This window comes from Ascaphus truei, unplaced genomic scaffold (assembly GCF_040206685.1).
Source record: "Ascaphus truei isolate aAscTru1 unplaced genomic scaffold, aAscTru1.hap1 HAP1_SCAFFOLD_371, whole genome shotgun sequence".
Classification (NCBI taxonomy): Eukaryota; Metazoa; Chordata; class Amphibia; order Anura; family Ascaphidae; genus Ascaphus; species Ascaphus truei.
The window spans coordinates 64,416-83,322 of NW_027456702.1; the positions used below are offsets into that span (position 1 = coordinate 64,416).

The following is an 18,907-nucleotide window of genomic DNA, read 5'->3' on the forward strand; positions in this document are numbered from 1 at the left end:
CGGATGAAATATAACCACCCCAGATGGGACTTGAACCCACAATCCCTGGCTTAGGAGGCCAGTGCCTTATCCATTAGGCCACCGGGGCTTATGTCACATGTCTTATAACATTGATCGTGTGGGGTAATGGTAATTGTATCTGGGTAATTCAACAGAGAAAGATAGAGTTTCTTGATAAATAGTCCAGCACTATATTCCTGCATTATATTCCAGCACTGTATTGCTGCACTACAGAATACAGCACTATGCGTTGGTGGTATTGTGGTGAGCATAGCTGCCTTCCAAGCAGTTGACCCGGGTTCGATTCCCGGCCAACGCAAGTTTTATTTAGCAAAAAAAAGTGTTTTATTGAAAAATAGAAGGATATCTATTCTGGACCCAGGCTCATATGTGGCATATGAGTAAGTCCATGTACTGTAGCTTAACTCGTCCCCTTTTAAAGCACACTTATGTTTTCTTCAACTTTATTGAGGGAGTTATAACCGTTATAAGAGGAGTATATAAGTTCTTGTATATGGAATGTAATAGTGGATGTCCCTTGTGAGGAGAATTGCTTGATGAGAGGAAGGTGTCCTGCTATGTGGAAGTGCCTCTCTGAGGGGAAGGTTAAAAGGATTTCCTTTCTGAGGGAGCAGTGGAAGATGTGTCTACTCACTTTGGCTGCTTGTTGAAAAGAGGGAGCACACTTTCCTGTCAGACAGGAACACACTAAGGGGCATAACAATATGCAGATAAAGCAGGGGGAGAGGACTAAAACATACTCAAATATGAGCATTGGGAGGTTGCCAGGGCAACTGACTAGAGGCTGTGTAAAGGGGATTACTTGTAACAACTATGTTGCAATATACACAGCTCTGGCTTCTTCAGGGCTTGGAAAAAACATGTAACTTCCCTGGGGAGAGCTGACAGTGTGAGAGCCGAGAAAAATATACAGAAAATATGCAATCCTGTTCCAGGACAATATTGGTAACAATACCTACCACATGGTGGCACTGTTGCATTATATATCCAGTGTATGTAGTCAGCTGGGCTCTAAATATGTCAAAATATTGTGTTTTAAAGCAAAGAATCACCTATGGGACTAAATATGTTTTCACTTTTTAGGAAAAAGAACAAAAAATCTATTATTTCTATTACTATTGGGAAAAAAGTACAAGGGTGTATGACATCCTAGGAATACGACAAAGTTTGCCAGAAAAATGTGTATTTGTTCTAAATCATACAGATTTATGGGTAAATAAGTGGTTGGGATGTAAAAATGATGTATGTACAACTAATTCTTTAATACCCATACTAGGAAATGAACGAGTTTTACTTCCAATGAATGTGCTAGGAATACTCATTAGCAATACTCATTTATTAGTTTATAATCTCCAATGTCCTGATTTTTTTTTTTTTACACCATTCTGGCAAGATTTGAACATGTAAAATGTATTGCTTGTTTATATTTGAATTCTAAATTAATTTGTTTACCACACCAGGCCAAGATTATTTATCACTCATGCTTTCATAATCACACTTCATTTTAGGTCGTATTGAAAATAATGAAATAGTGAAAGAATAATTTCCTAGGTGTAAGAAATTAAGAAAGAAGAAGGTTGACTTCCAGTTTTACAAAAACAATTTAAAGAAGGAGAAATTGTTTCTCAATAGGAAAAGGGTACATTTAAAAAGATAGAACATGAATGGTCAGTAATGACAGGTTCAGCTTGGGGGGAAAAGTTTAAAAAAATCTGTTACAATGTGTCTGTATTGGGTATTTTTTTTCCCATGCATCCTTTAATCATTGTACTTTGTGAGGCTTTATTGTGTATTGTTCTTCAACTATTTTTAATATGTACTATGAAAAGAATGTATACACCGATAAAAGTAGAAAGAAATGACTCAAGAAGTGGAAACATTGACAAAAGTGTATAACAGGGCATCAGATTTCTTTAAGTGAGAATTCTTTGCTTTAGAATGATATCTTGGCATTTAGTTTTTATAATTTTTTTGGAATGTGATGCGAATGGTGCATGAGTGTTCCTGTAGGCTGTGTTAGGAACTCCCCAGAGCAATGTGCATGACCTGTTTAAGGTTTCCTTGGTTACCTATAGCCAGGGGTCGACAAATGCACTCGACCGGTTGTCATGGGCGACTGCATTTTGTCCGCTGTCGACTGCTTACCTGCGGCAGAATCCCCCGGCGTCTCCCAGTTTTCTCCTACAAATTCATCTTTCCCCCCTGCAGCTCCAGTTAAAATGGCCACGCTGGTTCAAATGACATCGCGTTGACGTGGCAACGAGAAGCTGCATGATGTCGTGAAATAGATCCCGCAATCCTGTCTGTACCTGGGTAAAATACGTCAGATTGCTTGGTCTGTATGAAAACATTTGGAATTGTTGCCTAATTTATTAATGATAACTAACACCGGACTGAATATGTTTTGAAATAAAAACTAACGTTTTGCGGATGAAATATAACCACCCCAGATGGGACTTGAACCCCCAATCCCTGGCTTAGGAGGCCAGTGCCTTATCCATTAGGCCACTGGGGCTTATGTCGCATGTCTTATAACATTGTATCGTGTGGGGTAATGGTAAATGTATCTGGGTAATTCAACAGAGAAAGATAGAGTTTCTGGATAAATAGTCCAGCACTATATTCCTGCACTATATTCCAGCACTATATTCCTGCACTATATTCCTGCACTATATTCCAGCACTGTATTGCTGCACTACAGAACACAGCACTATGCGTTGGTGGTATAGTGGTGAGCATAGCTGCCTTCCAAGCAGTTGACCTGGGTACGATTCCCGGCCAACGCAAGTTTTATTTAGCAAAAAAAGTGTTTTATTGAAAAATAGAAGGATATCTATTCTTGACCCAGGCTCATATGTGGCATATGAGTAAGTCCATGTACTGTAGCTTAACTCGTCCCCTTTTAAAGCACACTTCTGTTTTCTTCAACTTTATTGAGGGAGTTACAGTATAACAGTTATAAGAGGAGTATATAAGTTCTTGTATATGGAATGTAATAGTGGATGTCCCTTGTGAGGAGAATTGCTTGATGAGAGGAAGGTGTCCTGCTATGTGGAAGTGCCTCTCTGAGGGGAAGGTTAAAAGGATTTCCTTTCTGAGGGAGCAGTGGAAGATGTGTCTACTCACTTTGGCTGCTTGTTGAAAAGAGGGAGCACACTTTCCTGTCAGACAGGAACACACTAAGGGGCATAACAATATGCAGATAAAGCAGGGGGAGAGGACTAAAACATACTCAAATATGAGCATTGGGAGGTTGCCAGGGCAACTGACTAGAGGCTGTGTAAAGGGGATTACTTGTAACAACTATGTTGCAATATACACAGCTCTGGCTTCTTCAGGGCTTGGAAAAAACATGTAACTTCCCTGGGGAGAGCTGACAGTGTGAGAGCCGAGAAAAATATACAGAAAATATGCAATCCTGTTCCAGGACAATATTGGTAACAATACCTACCACATGGTGGCACTGTTGCATTATATATCCAGTGTATGTAGTCAGCTGGGCTCTAAATATGTCAAAATATTGTGTTTTAAAGCAAAGAATCACCTATGGGACTAAATATGTTTTCACTTGTTAGGAAAAAGAACAAAAAATCTATTATTTCTATTACTATTGGGAAAAAAGTACAAGGGTGTATGACATCCTAGGAATACGACAAAGTTTGCTAGAAAAATGTGTATTTGTTCTAAATCATTCAGATTTATGGGTAAATAAGTGGTTGGGATGTAAAAATGATGTATGTACAACTAATTCTTTAATACCCATACTAGGAAATGAACGAGTTTTACTTCCTATGACAGTGCTAGGAATACTCATTAGCAATACTCATTTATTAGTTTATAATCTCCAATGTCCTGATTTTTTTTTTTTTACACCATTCTGGCAAGATTTGAACATGTAAAATTTATTGCTTGTTTATATTTGAATTCTAAATTAATTTGTTTACCACACCAGGCCAAGATTATTTATCACTCATGCTTTCATAATCACACTTCATTTTAGGTCGTATTGAAAATAATGAAATAGTGAAAGAATAATTTCCTATGTGTAAGAAATTAAGAAAGAAGAAGGTTGACTTCCAGTTTTACAAAAACAATTTAAAGAAGGAGAAATTGTTTCTCAATAGGAAAAGGGTACATTTAAAAAGATAGAACATGAATGGTCAGTAATGACAGGTTCAGCTTGGGGGGCAAAGTTTAAAAAAATCTGTTACAATGTGTCAGTATTGGGTATTTTTTTTCCCATGCATCCTTTAATCATTGTACTTTGTGAGGCTTTATTGTGTATTGTTCTTCAACTATTTTTAATATGTACTATGAAAAGAACGTATACACCGATAAAAGTAGAAAGAAATGACTCAAGAAGTGGAAACATTGACAAAAGTGTATAACAGGGCATCAGATTTCTTCAGTGAGAATTCTTTGCTTTAGAATGATATCTTGGCATTTAGTTTTTATAATTTTTTTGGAATGTGATGCGAATGGTGCATGAGTGTTCCTGTAGGCTGTGTTAGGAACTCCCCAGAGCAATGTGCATGACCTGTTTAAGGTTTCCTTGGTTACCTATAGCCAGGGGTCGACAAATGCACTCGACCGGTTGTCATGGGCGACTGCATTTTGTACGCTGTCGACTGCTTACCTGCGGCAGAATCCCCCGGCGTCTCCCAGTTTTCTCCTACAAATTCATCTTTTCCCCCTGCAGCTCCAGTTAAAATGGCCACGCTGCTTCAAATGACGTCGCGTTGACGTGGCAACGAGAAGCTGCATGATGTCGTGAAATAGATCCCGCAATCCTGTCTGTACCTGGGTAAAATACGTCAGATTGCTTGGTCTGTATGAAAACATTTGGAATTGTTGCCTAATTTATTAATGATAACTAACACCGGACTGAATATGTTTTGAAATAAAAACTAACGTTTTGCGGATGAAATATAACCACCCCAGATGGGACTTGAACCCACAATCCCTGGCTTAGGAGGCCAGTGCCTTATCCATTAGGCCACTGGGGCTTATGTCGCATGTCTTATAACATTGTATCGTGTGGGGTAATGGTAATTGTATCTGGGTAATTCAACAGAGAAAGATAGAGTTTCTGGATAAATAGTCCAGCACTATATTCCTGCACTATATTCCTGCACTATATTCCAGCACTGTATTGCTGCACTACAGAATACAGCACTATGCGTTGGTGGTATAGTGGTGAGCATAGCTGCCTTCCAAGCAGTTGACCCGGGTTCGATTCCCGGCCAACGCAAGTTTTATTTAGCAAAAAAAGTGTTTTATTGAAAAATAGAAGGATATCTATTCTGGACCCAGGCTCATATGTGGCATATGAGTAAGTCCATGTACTGTAGCTTAACTCGTCCCCTTTTAAAGCACACTTCTGTTTTCTTCAACTTTATTGAGGGAGTTACAGTATAACAGTTATAAGAGGAGTATATAAGTTCTTGTATATGGAATGTAATAGTGGATGTCCCTTGTGAGGAGAATTGCTTGATGAGAGGAAGGTGTCCTGCTATGTGGAAGTGCCTCTCTGAGGGGAAGGTTAAAAGGATTTCCTTTCTGAGGGAGCAGTGGAAGATGTGTCTACTCACTTTGGCTGCTTGTTGAAAAGAGGGAGCACACTTTCCTGTCAGACAGGAACACACTAAGGGGCATAACAATATGCAGATAAAGCAGGGGGAGAGGACTAAAACATACTCAAATATGAGCATTGGGAGGTTGCCAGGGCAACTGACTAGAGGCTGTGTAAAGGGGATTACTTGTAACAACTATGTTGCAATATACACAGCTCTGGCTTCTTCAGGGCTTGGAAAAAACATGTAACTTCCCTGGGGAGAGCTGACAGTGTGAGAGCCGAGAAAAATATACAGAAAATATGCAATCCTGTTCCAGGACAATATTGGTAACAATACCTACCACATGGTGGCACTGTTGCATTATATATCCAGTGTATGTAGTCAGCTGGGCTCTAAATATGTCAAAATATTGTGTTTTAAAGCAAAGAATCACCTATGGGACTAAATATGTTTTCACTTTTTAGGAAAAAGAACAAAAAATCTATTATTTCTATTACTATTGGGAAAAAAGTACAAGGGTGTATGACATCCTAGGAATACGACAAAGTTTGCCAGAAAAATGTGTATTTGTTCTAAATCATACAGATTTATGGGTAAATAAGTGGTTGGGATGTAAAAATGATGTATGTACAACTAATTCTTTAATACCCATACTAGGAAATGAACGAGTTTTACTTCCTATGACAGTGCTAGGAATACTCATTAGCAATACTCATTTATTAGTTTATAATCTCCAATGTCCTGATTTTTTTTTTTTACACCATTCTGGCAAGATTTGAACATGTAAAATTTATTGCTTGTTTATATTTGAATTCTAAATTAATTTGTTTACCACACCAGGCCAAGATTATTTATCACTCATGCTTTCATAATCACACTTCATTTTAGGTCGTATTGAAAATAATGAAATAGTGAAAGAATAATTTCCTATGTGTAAGAAATTAAGAAAGAAGAAGGTTGACTTCCAGTTTTACAAAAACAATTTAACGAAGGAGAAATTGTTTCTCAATAGGAAAAGGGTACATTTAAAAAGATAGAACATGAATGGTCAGTAATGACAGGTTCAGCTTGGGGGGCAAAGTTTAAAAAAATCTGTTACAATGTGTCAGAATTGGGTATTTTTTTTCCCATGCATCCTTTAATCATTGTACTTTGAGAGGCTTTATTGTGTATTGTTCTTCAACTATTTTTAATATGTACTATGAAAAGAACGTATACACCGATAAAAGTAGAAAGAAATGACTCAAGAAGTGGAAACATTGACAAAAGTGTATAACAGGGCATCAGATTTCTTCAGTGAGAATTCTTTGCTTTAGAATGATATCTTGGCATTTAGTTTTTATAATTTTTTTGGAATGTGATGCGAATGGTGCATGAGTGTTCCTGTAGGCTGTGTTAGGAACTCCCCAGAGCAATGTGCATGACCTGTTTAAGGTTTCCTTGGTTACCTATAGCCAGGGGTCGACAAATGCACTCGACCGGTTGTCATGGGCGACTGCATTTTGTCCGCTGTCGACTGCTTACCTGCGGCACAATCCCCCGGCGTCTCCCAGTTTTCTCCTACAAATTCATCTTTTCCCCCTGCAGCTCCAGTTAAAATGGCCACGCTGCTTCAAATGACGTCGCGTTGACGTGGCAACGAGAAGCTGCATGATGTCGTGAAATAGATCCCGCAATCCTGTCTGTACCTGGGTAAAATACGTCAGATTGCTTGGTCTGTATGAAAACATTTGGAATTGTTGCCTAATTTATTAATGATAACTAACACCGGACTGAATATGTTTTGAAATAAAAACTAACGTTTTGCGGATGAAATATAACCACCCCAGATGGGACTTTAACCCACAATCCCTGGCTTAGGAGGCCAGTGCCTTATCCATTAGGCCACTGGGGCTTATGTCGCATGTCTTATAACATTGTATCGTGTGGGGTAATGGTAGTTGTATCTGGGTAATTCAACAGAGAAAGATAGAGTTTCTGGATAAATAGTCCAGCACTATATTCCTGCACTATATTCCTGCACTATATTCCAGCACTGTATTGCTGCACTACAGAATACAGCACTATGCGTTGGTGGTATAGTGGTGAGCATAGCTGCCTTCCAAGCAGTTGACCCGGGTTAGATTCCCGGCCAACGCAAGTTTTATTTAGCAAAAAAAGTGTTTTATTGAAAAATAGAAGGATATCTATTCTGGACCCAGGCTCATATGTGGCATATGAGTAAGTCCATGTACTGTAGCTTAACTCGTCCCCTTTTAAAGCACACTTCTGTTTTCTTCAACTTTATTGAGGGAGTTACAGTATAACAGTTATAAGAGGAGTATATACGTTCTTGTATATGGAATGTAATAGTGGATGTCCCTTGTGAGGAGAATTGCTTGATGAGAGGAAGGTGTCCTGCTATGTGGAAGTGCCTCTCTGAGGGGAAGGTTAAATGGATTTCCTTTCTGAGGGAGCAGTGGAAGATGTGTCTACTCACTTTGGCTGCTTGTTGAAAAGAGGGAGCACACTTTCCTGTCAGACAGGAACACACTAAGGGGCATAACAATATGCAGATAAAGCAGGGGGAGAGGACTAAAACATACTCAAATATGAGCATTGGGAGGTTGCCAGGGCAACTGACTAGAGGCTGTGTAAAGGGGATTACTTGTAACAACTATGTTGCAATATACACAGCTCTGGCTTCTTCAGGGCTTGGAAAAAACATGTAACTTCCCTGGGGAGAGCTGACAGTGTGAGAGCCGAGAAAAATATACAGAAAATATGCAATCCTGTTCCAGGACAATATTGGTAACAATACTTACCCCATGGTGGCACTGTTGCATTATATATCCAGTGTATGTAGTCAGCTGGGCTCTAAATATGTCAAAATATTGTGTTTTAAAGCAAAGAATCACCTATGGGACTAAATATGTTTTCACTTTTTAGGAAAAAGAACAAAAAATCTATTATTTCTATTACTATTGGGAAAAAAGTACAAGGGTGTATGACATCCTAGGAATACGACAAAGTTTGCCAGAAAAATGTGTATTTGTTCTAAATCATACAGATTTATGGGTAAATAAGTGGTTGGGATGTAAAAATGATGTATGTACAACTAATTCTTTAATACCCATACTAGGAAATGAACGAGTTTTACTTCCTATGACAGTGCTAGGAATACTCATTAGCAATACTCATTTATTAGTTTATAATCTCCAATGTCCTGATTTTTTTTTTTTACACCATTCTGGCAAGATTTGAACATGTAAAATGTATTGCTTGTTTATATTTGAATTCTAAATTAATTTGTTTACCACACCAGGCCAAGATTATTTATCACTCATGCTTTCATAATCACACTTCATTTTAGGTCGTATTGAAAATAATGAAATAGTGAAAGAATAATTTCCTATGTGTAAGAAATTAAGAAAGAAGAAGGTTGACTTCCAGTTTTACAAAAACAATTTAAAGAAGGAGAAATTGTTTCTCAATAGGAAAAGGGTACATTTAAAAAGATAGAACATGAATGGTCAGTAATGACAGGTTCAGCTTGGGGGGCAAAGTTTAAAAAAATCTGTTACAATGTGTCAGTATTGGGTATTTTTTTTCCCATGCATCCTTTAATCATTGTACTTTGAGAGGCTTTATTGTGTATTGTTCTTCAACTATTTTTAATATGTACTATGAAAAGAACGTATACACCGATAAAAGTAGAAAGAAATGACTCAAGAAGTGGAAACATTGACAAAAGTGTATAACAGGGCATCAGATTTCTTCAGTGAGAATTCTTTGCTTTAGAATGATATCTTGGCATTTAGTTTTTATAATTTTTTTGGAATGTGATGCGAATGGTGCATGAGTGTTCCTGTAGGCTGTGTTAGGAACTCCCCAGAGCAATGTGCATGACCTGTTTAAGGTTTCCTTGGTTACCTATAGCCAGGGGTCGACAAATGCACTCGACCGGTTGTCATGGGCGACTGCATTTTGTCCGCTGTCGACTGCTTACCTGCGGCAGAATCCCCCGGCGTCTCCCAGTTTTCTCCTACAATTTTCATCTTTTCCCCCTGCAGCTCCAGTTAAAATGGCCACGCTGCTTCAAATGACGTCGCGTTGACGTGGCAACGAGAAGCTGCATGATGTCGTGAAATAGATCCCGCAATCCTGTCTGTACCTGGGTAAAATACGTCAGATTGCTTGGTCTGTATGAAAACATTTGGAATTGTTGCCTAATTTATTAATGATAACTAACACCGGACTGAATATGTTTTGAAATAAAAACTAACGTTTTGCGGATGAAATATAACCACCCCAGATGGGACTTGAACCCACAATCCCTGGCTTAGGAGGCCAGTGCCTTATCCATTAGGCCACTGGGGCTTATGTCGCATGTCTGATAACATTGTAACGTGTGGGGTAATGGTAATTGTATCTGGGTAATTCAACAGAGAAAGATAGAGTTTCTGGATAAATAGTCCAGCACTATATTCCAGCACTATATTCCTGCACTATATTCCAGCACTGTATTGCTGCACTACATAATACAGCACTATGCGTTGGTGGTATAGTGGTGAGCATAGCTGCCTTCCAAGCAGTTGACCCGGGTTCGATTCCCGGCCAACGCAAGTTTTATTTAGCAAAAAAAGTGTTTTATTGAAAAATAGAAGGATATCTATTCTGGACCCAGGCTCATATGTGGCATATGAGTAAGTCCATGTACTGTAGCTTAACTCGTCCCCTTTTAAAGCACACTTCTGTTTTCTTCAACTTTATTGAGGGAGTTACAGTATAACAGTTATAAGAGGAGTATATAAGTTCTTGTATATGGAATGTAATAGTGGATGTCCCTTGTGAGGAGAATTGCTTGATGAGAGGAAGGTGTCCTGCTATGTGGAAGTGCCTCTCTGAGGGGAAGGTTAAAAGGATTTCCTTTCTGAGGGAGCAGTGGAAGATGTGTCTACTCACTTTGGCTGCTTGTTGAAAAGAGGGAGCACACTTTCCTGTCAGACAGGAACACACTAAGGGGCATAACAATATGCAGATAAAGCAGGGGGAGAGGACTAAAACATACTCAAATATGAGCATTGGGAGGTTGCCAGGGCAACTGACTAGAGGCTGTGTAAAGGGGATTACTTGTAACAACTATGTTGCAATATACACAGCTCTGGCTTCTTCAGGGCTTGGAAAAAACATGTAACTTCCCTGGGGAGAGCTGACAGTGTGAGAGCCGAGAAAAATATACAGAAAATATGCAATCCTGTTCCAGGACAATATTGGTAACAATACCTACCACATGGTGGCACTGTTGCATTATATATCCAGTGTATGTAGTCAGCTGGGCTCTAAATATGTCAAAATATTGTGTTTTAAAGCAAAGAATCACCTATGGGACTAAATATGTTTTCACTTTTTAGGAAAAAGAACAAAAAATCTATTATTTCTATTACTATTGGGAAAAAAGTACAAGGGTGTATGACATCCTAGGAATACGACAAAGTTTGCCAGAAAAATGTGTATTTGTTCTAAATCATACAGATTTATGGGTAAATAAGTGGTTGGGATGTAAAAATGATGTATGTACAACTAATTCTTTAATACCCATACTAGGAAATGAACGAGTTTTACTTCCTATGACAGTGCTAGGAATACTCATTAGCAATACTCATTTATTAGTTTATAATCTCCAATGTCCTGATTTTTTTTTTTACACCATTCTGGCAAGATTTGAACATGTAAAATTTATTGCTTGTTTATATTTGAATTCTAAATTAATTTGTTTACCACACCAGGCCAAGATTATTTATCACTCATGCTTTCATAATCACACTTCATTTTAGGTCGTATTGAAAATAATGAAATAGTGAAAGAATAATTTCCTATGTGTAAGAAATTAAGAAAGAAGAAGGTTGACTTCCAGTTTTACAAAAACAATTTAAAGAAGGAGAAATTGTTTCTCAATAGGAAAAGGGTACATTTAAAAAGATAGAACATGAATGGTCAGTAATGACAGGTTCAGCTTGGGGGGCAAAGTTTAAAAAAATCTGTTACAATGTGTCAGTATTGGGTATTTTTTTTCCCATGCATCCTTTAATCATTGTACTTTGAGAGGCTTTATTGTGTATTGTTCTTCAACTATTTTTAATATGTACTATGAAAAGAACGTATACACCGATAAAAGTAGAAAGAAATGACTCAAGAAGTGGAAACATTGACAAAAGTGTATAACAGGGCATCAGATTTCTTCAGTGAGAATTCTTTGCTTTAGAATGATATCTTGGCATTTAGTTTTTATAATTTTTTTGGAATGTGATGCGAATGGTGCATGAGTGTTCCTGTAGGCTGTGTTAGGAACTCCCCAGAGCAATGTGCATGACCTGTTTAAGGTTTCCTTGGTTACCTATAGCCAGGGGTCGACAAATGCACTCGACCGGTTGTCATGGGCGACTGCATTTTGTCCGCTGTCGACTGCTTACCTGCGGCAGAATCCCCCGGCGTCTCCCAGTTTTCTCCTACAAATTCATCTTTTCCCCCTGCAGCTCCAGTTAAAATGGCCACGCTGCTTCAAATGACGTCGCGTTGACGTGGCAACGAGAAGCTGCATGATGTCGTGAAATAGATCCCGCAATCCTGTCTGTACCTGGGTAAAATACGTCAGATTGCTTGGTCTGTATGAAAACATTTGGAATTGTTGCCTAATTTATTAATGATAACTAACACCGGACTGAATATGTTTTGAAATAAAAACTAACGTTTTGCGGATGAAATATAACCACCCCAGATGGGACTTGAACCCACAATCCCTAGCTTAGGAGGCCAGTGCCTTATCCATTAGGCCACTGGGGCTTATGTCGCATGTCTTATAACATTGTATCGTGTGGGGTAATGGTAGTTGTATCTGGGTAATTCAACAGAGAAAGATAGAGTTTCTGGATAAATAGTCCAGCACTATATTCCTGCACTATATTCCTGCACTATATTCCAGCACTGTATTGCTGCACTACAGAATACAGCACTATGCGTTGGTGGTATAGTGGTGAGCATAGCTGCCTTCCAAGCAGTTGACCCGGGTTAGATTCCCGGCCAACGCAAGTTTTATTTAGCAAAAAAAGTGTTTTATTGAAAAATAGAAGGATATCTATTCTGGACCCAGGCTCATATGTGGCATATGAGTAAGTCCATGTACTGTAGCTTAACTCGTCCCCTTTTAAAGCACACTTCTGTTTTCTTCAACTTTATTGAGGGAGTTACAGTATAACAGTTATAAGAGGAGTATATACGTTCTTGTATATGGAATGTAATAGTGGATGTCCCTTGTGAGGAGAATTGCTTGATGAGAGGAAGGTGTCCTGCTATGTGGAAGTGCCTCTCTGAGGGGAAGGTTAAAAGGATTTCCTTTCTGAGGGAGCAGTGGAAGATGTGTCTACTCACTTTGGCTGCTTGTTGAAAAGAGGGAGCACACTTTCCTGTCAGACAGGAACACACTAAGGGGCATAACAATATGCAGATAAAGCAGGGGGAGAGGACTAAAACATACTCAAATATGAGCATTGGGAGGTTGCCAGGGCAACTGACTAGAGGCTGTGTAAAGGGGATTACTTGTAACAACTATGTTGCAATATACACAGCTCTGGCTTCTTCAGGGCTTGGAAAAAACATGTAACTTCCCTGGGGAGAGCTGACAGTGTGAGAGCCGAGAAAAATATACAGAAAATATGCAATCCTGTTCCAGGACAATATTGGTAACAATACTTACCCCATGGTGGCACTGTTGCATTATATATCCAGTGTATGTAGTCAGCTGGGCTCTAAATATGTCAAAATATTGTGTTTTAAAGCAAAGAATCACCTATGGGACTAAATATGTTTTCACTTTTTAGGAAAAAGAACAAAAAATCTATTATTTCTATTACTATTGGGAAAAAAGTACAAGGGTGTATGACATCCTAGGAATACGACAAAGTTTGCCAGAAAAATGTGTATTTGTTCTAAATCATACAGATTTATGGGTAAATAAGTGGTTGGGATGTAAAAATGATGTATGTACAACTAATTCTTTAATACCCATACTAGGAAATGAACGAGTTTTACTTCCTATGACAGTGCTAGGAATACTCATTAGCAATACTCATTTATTAGTTTATAATCTCCAATGTCCTGATTTTTTTTTTTTACACCATTCTGGCAAGATTTGAACATGTAAAATGTATTGCTTGTTTATATTTGAATTCTAAATTAATTTGTTTACCACACCAGGCCAAGATTATTTATCACTCATGCTTTCATAATCACACTTCATTTTAGGTCGTATTGAAAATAATGAAATAGTGAAAGAATAATTTCCTATGTGTAAGAAATTAAGAAAGAAGAAGGTTGACTTCCAGTTTTACAAAAACAATTTAAAGAAGGAGAAATTGTTTCTCAATAGGAAAAGGGTACATTTAAAAAGATAGAACATGAATGGTCAGTAATGACAGGTTCAGCTTGGGGGGCAAAGTTTAAAAAAATCTGTTACAATGTGTCAGTATTGGGTATTTTTTTTCCCATGCATCCTTTAATCATTGTACTTTGTGAGGCTTTATTGTGTATTGTTCTTCAACTATTTTTAATATGTACTATGAAAAGAACGTATACACCGATAAAAGTAGAAAGAAATGACTCAAGAAGTGGAAACATTGACAAAAGTGTATAACAGGGCATCAGATTTCTTCAGTGAGAATTCTTTGCTTTAGAATGATATCTTGGCATTTAGTTTTTATAATTTTTTTGGAATGTGATGCGAATGGTGCATGAGTGTTCCTGTAGGCTGTGTTAGGAACTCCCCAGAGCAATGTGCATGACCTGTTTAAGGTTTCCTTGGTTACCTATAGCCAGGGGTCGACAAATGCACTCGACCGGTTGTCATGGGCGACTGCATTTTGTCCGCTGTCGACTGCTTACCTGCGGCAGAATCCCCCGGCGTCTCCCAGTTTTCTCCTACAATTTTCATCTTTTCCCCCTGCAGCTCCAGTTAAAATGGCCACGCTGCTTCAAATGACGTCGCGTTGACGTGGCAACGAGAAGCTGCATGATGTCGTGAAATAGATCCCGCAATCCTGTCTGTACCTGGGTAAAATACGTCAGATTGCTTGGTCTGTATGAAAACATTTGGAATTGTTGCCTAATTTATTAATGATAACTAACACCGGACTGAATATGTTTTGAAATAAAAACTAACGTTTTGCGGATGAAATATAACCACCCCAGATGGGACTTGAACCCACAATCCCTGGCTTAGGAGGCCAGTGCCTTATCCATTAGGCCACTGGGGCTTATGTCGCATGTCTTATAACATTGTAACGTGTGGGGTAATGGTAATTGTATCTGGGTAATTCAACAGAGAAAGATAGAGTTTCTGGATAAATAGTCCAGCACTATATTCCAGCACTATATTCCTGCACTATATTCCAGCACTGTATTGCTGCACTACAGAATACAGCACTATGCGTTGGTGGTATAGTGGTGAGCATAGCTGCCTTCCAAGCAGTTGACCCGGGTTCGATTCCCGGCCAACGCAAGTTTTATTTAGCAAAAAAAGTGTTTTATTGAAAAATAGAAGGATATCTATTCTGGACCCAGGCTCATATGTGGCATATGAGTAAGTCCATGTACTGTAGCTTAACTCGTCCCCTTTTAAAGCACACTTCTGTTTTCTTCAACTTTATTGAGGGAGTTACAGTATAACAGTTATAAGAGGAGTATATAAGTTCTTGTATATGGAATGTAATAGTGGATGTCCCTTGTGAGGAGAATTGCTTGATGAGAGGAAGGTGTCCTGCTATGTGGAAGTGCCTCTCTGAGGGGAAGGTTAAAAGGATTTCCTTTCTGAGGGAGCAGTGGAAGATGTGTCTACTCACTTTGGCTGCTTGTTGAAAAGAGGGAGCACACTTTCCTGTCAGACAGAAACACACTAAGGGGCATAACAATATGCAGATAAAGCAGGGGGAGAGGACTAAAACATACTCAAATATGAGCATTGGGAGGTTGCCAGGGCAACTGACTAGAGGCTGTGTAAAGGGGATTACTTGTAACAACTATGTTGCAATATACACAGCTCTGGCTTCTTCAGGGCTTGGAAAAAACATGTAACTTCCCTGGGGAGAGCTGACAGTGTGAGAGCCGAGAAAAATATACAGAAAATATGCAATCCTGTTCCAGGACAATATTGGTAACAATACCTACCACATGGTGGCACTGTTGCATTATATATCCAGTGTATGTAGTCAGCTGGGCTCTAAATATGTCAAAATATTGTGTTTTAAAGCAAAGAATCACCTATGGGACTAAATATGTTTTCACTTTTTAGGAAAAAGAACAAAAAATCTATTATTTCTATTACTATTGGGAAAAAAGTACAAGGGTGTATGACATCCTAGGAATACGACAAAGTTTGCCAGAAAAATGTGTATTTGTTCTAAATCATACAGATTTATGGGTAAATAAGTGGTTGGGATGTAAAAATGATGTTTGTACAACTAATTCTTTAATACCCATACTAGGAAATGAACGAGTTTTACTTCCTATGACAGTGCTAGGAATACTCATTAGCAATACTCATTTATTAGTTTATAATCTCCAATGTCCTGATTTTTTTTTTTTACACCATTCTGGCAAGATTTGAACATGTAAAATGTATTGCTTGTTTATATTTGAATTCTAAATTAATTTGTTTACCACACCAGGCCAAGATTATTTATCACTCATGCTTTCATAATCACACTTCATTTTAGGTCGTATTGAAAATAATGAAATAGTGAAAGAATAATTTCCTATGTGTAAGAAATTAAGAAAGAAGAAGGTTGACTTCCAGTTTTACAAAAACAATTTAAAGAAGGAGAAATTGTTTCTCAATAGGAAAAGGGTACATTTAAAAAGATAGAACATGAATGGTCAGTAATGACAGGTTCAGCTTGGGGGGCAAAGTTTAAAAAAATCTGTTACAATGTGTCAGTATTGGGTATTTTTTTCCCATGCATCCTTTAATCATTGTACTTTGTGAGGCTTTATTGTGTATTGTTCTTCAACTATTTTTAATATGTACTATGAAAAGAACGTATACACCGATAAAAGTAGAAAGAAATGACTCAAGAAGTGGAAACATTGACAAAAGTGTATAACAGGGCATCAGATTTCTTCAGTGAGAATTCTTTGCTTTAGAATGATATCTTGGCATTTAGTTTTTATAATTTTTTTGGAATGTGATGCGAATGGTGCATGAGTGTTCCTGTAGGCTATGTTAGGAACTCCCCAGAGCAATGTGCATGACCTGTTTAAGGTTTCCTTGGTTACCTATAGCCAGGGGTCGACAAATGCACTCGACCGGTTGTCATGGGCGACTGCATTTTGTCCGCTGTCGACTGCTTACCTGCGGCAGAATCCCCCGGCGTCTCCCAGTTTTCTCCTACAAATTCATCTTTTCCCCCTGCAGCTCCAGTTAAAATGGCCACGCTGCTTCAAATGACGTCGCGTTGACGTGGCAACGAGAAGCTGCATGATGTCGTGAAATAGATCCCGCAATCCTGTCTGTACCTGGGTAAAATACGTCAGATTGCTTGGTCTGTATGAAAACATTTGGAATTGTTGCCTAATTTATTAATGATAACTAACACCGGACTGAATATGTTTTGAAATAAAAACTAACGTTTTGCGGATGAAATATAACCACCCCAGATGGGACTTGAACCCACAATCCCTGGCTTAGGAGGCCAGTGCCTTATCCATTAGGCCACTGGGGCTTATGTCGCATGTCTTATAACATTGTATCGTGTGGGGTAATGGTAATTGTATCTGGGTAATTCAACAGAGAAAGATAGAGTTTCTGGATAAATAGTCCAGCACTATATTCCTGCACTATATTCCAGCACTGTATTGCTGCACTACAGAATACAGCACTATGCGTTGGTGGTATAGTGGTGAGCATAGCTGCCTTCCAAGCAGTTGACCAGGGTTCGATTCCCGGCCAACGCAAGTTTTATTTAGCAAAAAAAGTGTTTTATTGAAAAATAGAAGGATATCTATTCTGGACCCAGGCTCATATGTGGCATATGAGTAAGTCCATGTACTGTAGCTTAACTCGTCCCCTTTTAAAGCACACTTCTGTTTTCTTCAACTTTATTGAGGGAGTTACAGTATAACAGTTATAAGAGGAGTATATAAGTTCTTGTATATGGAATGTAATAGTGGATGTCCCTTGTGAGGAGAATTGCTTGATGAGAGGAAGGTGTCCTGCTATGTGGAAGTGCCTCTCTGAGGGGAAGGTTAAAAGGATTTCCTTTCTGAGGGAGCAGTGGAAGATGTGTCTACTCACTTTGGCTGCTTGTTGAAAAGAGGGAGCACACTTTCCTGTCAGACAGGAACACACTAAGGGGCATAACAATATGCAGATAAAGCAGGGGGAGAGGACTAAAACATACTCAAATATGAGCATTGGGAGGTTGCCAGGGCAACTGACTAGAGGCTGTGTAAAGGGGATTACTTGTAACAACTATGTTGCAATATACACAGCTCTGGCTTCTTCAGGGCTTGGAAAAAACATGTAACTTCCCTGGGGAGAGCTGACAGTGTGAGAGCCGAGAAAAATATACAGAAAATATGCAATCCTGTTCCAGGACAATATTGGTAACAATACCTACCACATGGTGGCACTGTTGCATTATATATCCAGTGTATGTAGTCAGCTGGGCTCTAAATATGTCAAAATATTGTGTTTTAAAGCAAAGAATCACCTATGGGACTAAATATGTTTTCACTTTTTAGGAAAAAGAACAAAAAATCTATTATTTCTATTACTATTGGGAAAAAAGTACAAGGGTGTATGACATCCTAGGAATACGACAAAGTTTGCCAGAAAAATGTGTATTTGTTCTAAATCATACAGATTTATGGGTAAATAAGTGGTTGGGATGTAAAAATGATGTATGTACAACTAATTCTTTAATACCCATACTAGGAAATGAACGAGTTTTACTTCCTATGACAGTGCTAGGAATACTCATTAGCAATACTCATTTATTAGTTTATAATCTCCAATGTCCTGATTTTTTTTTTTACACCATTCTGGCAAGATTTGAACATGTAAAATGTATTGCTTGTTTATATTTGAATTCTAAATTAATATGTTTACCACACCAGGCCAAGATTATTTATCACTCATGCTTTCATAATCACACTTCATTTTAGGTCGTATTGAAAATAATGAAACAGTGAAAGAATAATTTCCTATGTGTAAGAAATTAAGAAAGAAGAAGGTTGACTTCTAGTTTTACAAAAACAATTAAAAGAAGGAGAAATTGTTT

At 38.3% G+C, this 18,907-nt stretch overlaps 8 non-coding genes across 8 annotated transcripts; all 8 read right to left on the reverse strand.

The window, feature by feature from the left end:
* Positions 1–15: 15 nt before the first annotated feature.
* Positions 16–88, reverse strand: TRNAR-CCU (transfer RNA arginine (anticodon CCU)). The gene has a single exon. It is a non-coding gene; the product is annotated as a tRNA-Arg (tRNA).
* Positions 89–2,463: 2,375 nt separating this feature from the next.
* TRNAR-CCU (transfer RNA arginine (anticodon CCU)) lies at positions 2,464–2,536 on the reverse strand. Its single transcript has one exon. It is a non-coding gene; the product is annotated as a tRNA-Arg (tRNA).
* A 2,418-nt stretch (positions 2,537–4,954) lies between these two features.
* Positions 4,955–5,027, reverse strand: TRNAR-CCU (transfer RNA arginine (anticodon CCU)). The gene has a single exon. It is a non-coding gene; the product is annotated as a tRNA-Arg (tRNA).
* A 2,391-nt stretch (positions 5,028–7,418) lies between these two features.
* On the reverse strand, positions 7,419–7,491 carry TRNAR-CCU (transfer RNA arginine (anticodon CCU)). Its single transcript has one exon. It is a non-coding gene; the product is annotated as a tRNA-Arg (tRNA).
* Positions 7,492–9,883: 2,392 nt separating this feature from the next.
* Positions 9,884–9,956, reverse strand: TRNAR-CCU (transfer RNA arginine (anticodon CCU)). The gene has a single exon. It is a non-coding gene; the product is annotated as a tRNA-Arg (tRNA).
* Positions 9,957–12,346: 2,390 nt separating this feature from the next.
* Positions 12,347–12,419, reverse strand: TRNAR-CCU (transfer RNA arginine (anticodon CCU)). Its single transcript has one exon. It is a non-coding gene; the product is annotated as a tRNA-Arg (tRNA).
* A 2,392-nt stretch (positions 12,420–14,811) lies between these two features.
* TRNAR-CCU (transfer RNA arginine (anticodon CCU)) lies at positions 14,812–14,884 on the reverse strand. The gene has a single exon. It is a non-coding gene; the product is annotated as a tRNA-Arg (tRNA).
* A 2,390-nt stretch (positions 14,885–17,274) lies between these two features.
* Positions 17,275–17,347, reverse strand: TRNAR-CCU (transfer RNA arginine (anticodon CCU)). Its single transcript has one exon. It is a non-coding gene; the product is annotated as a tRNA-Arg (tRNA).
* Between the last annotated feature and the right edge of the window lie 1,560 nt (positions 17,348–18,907).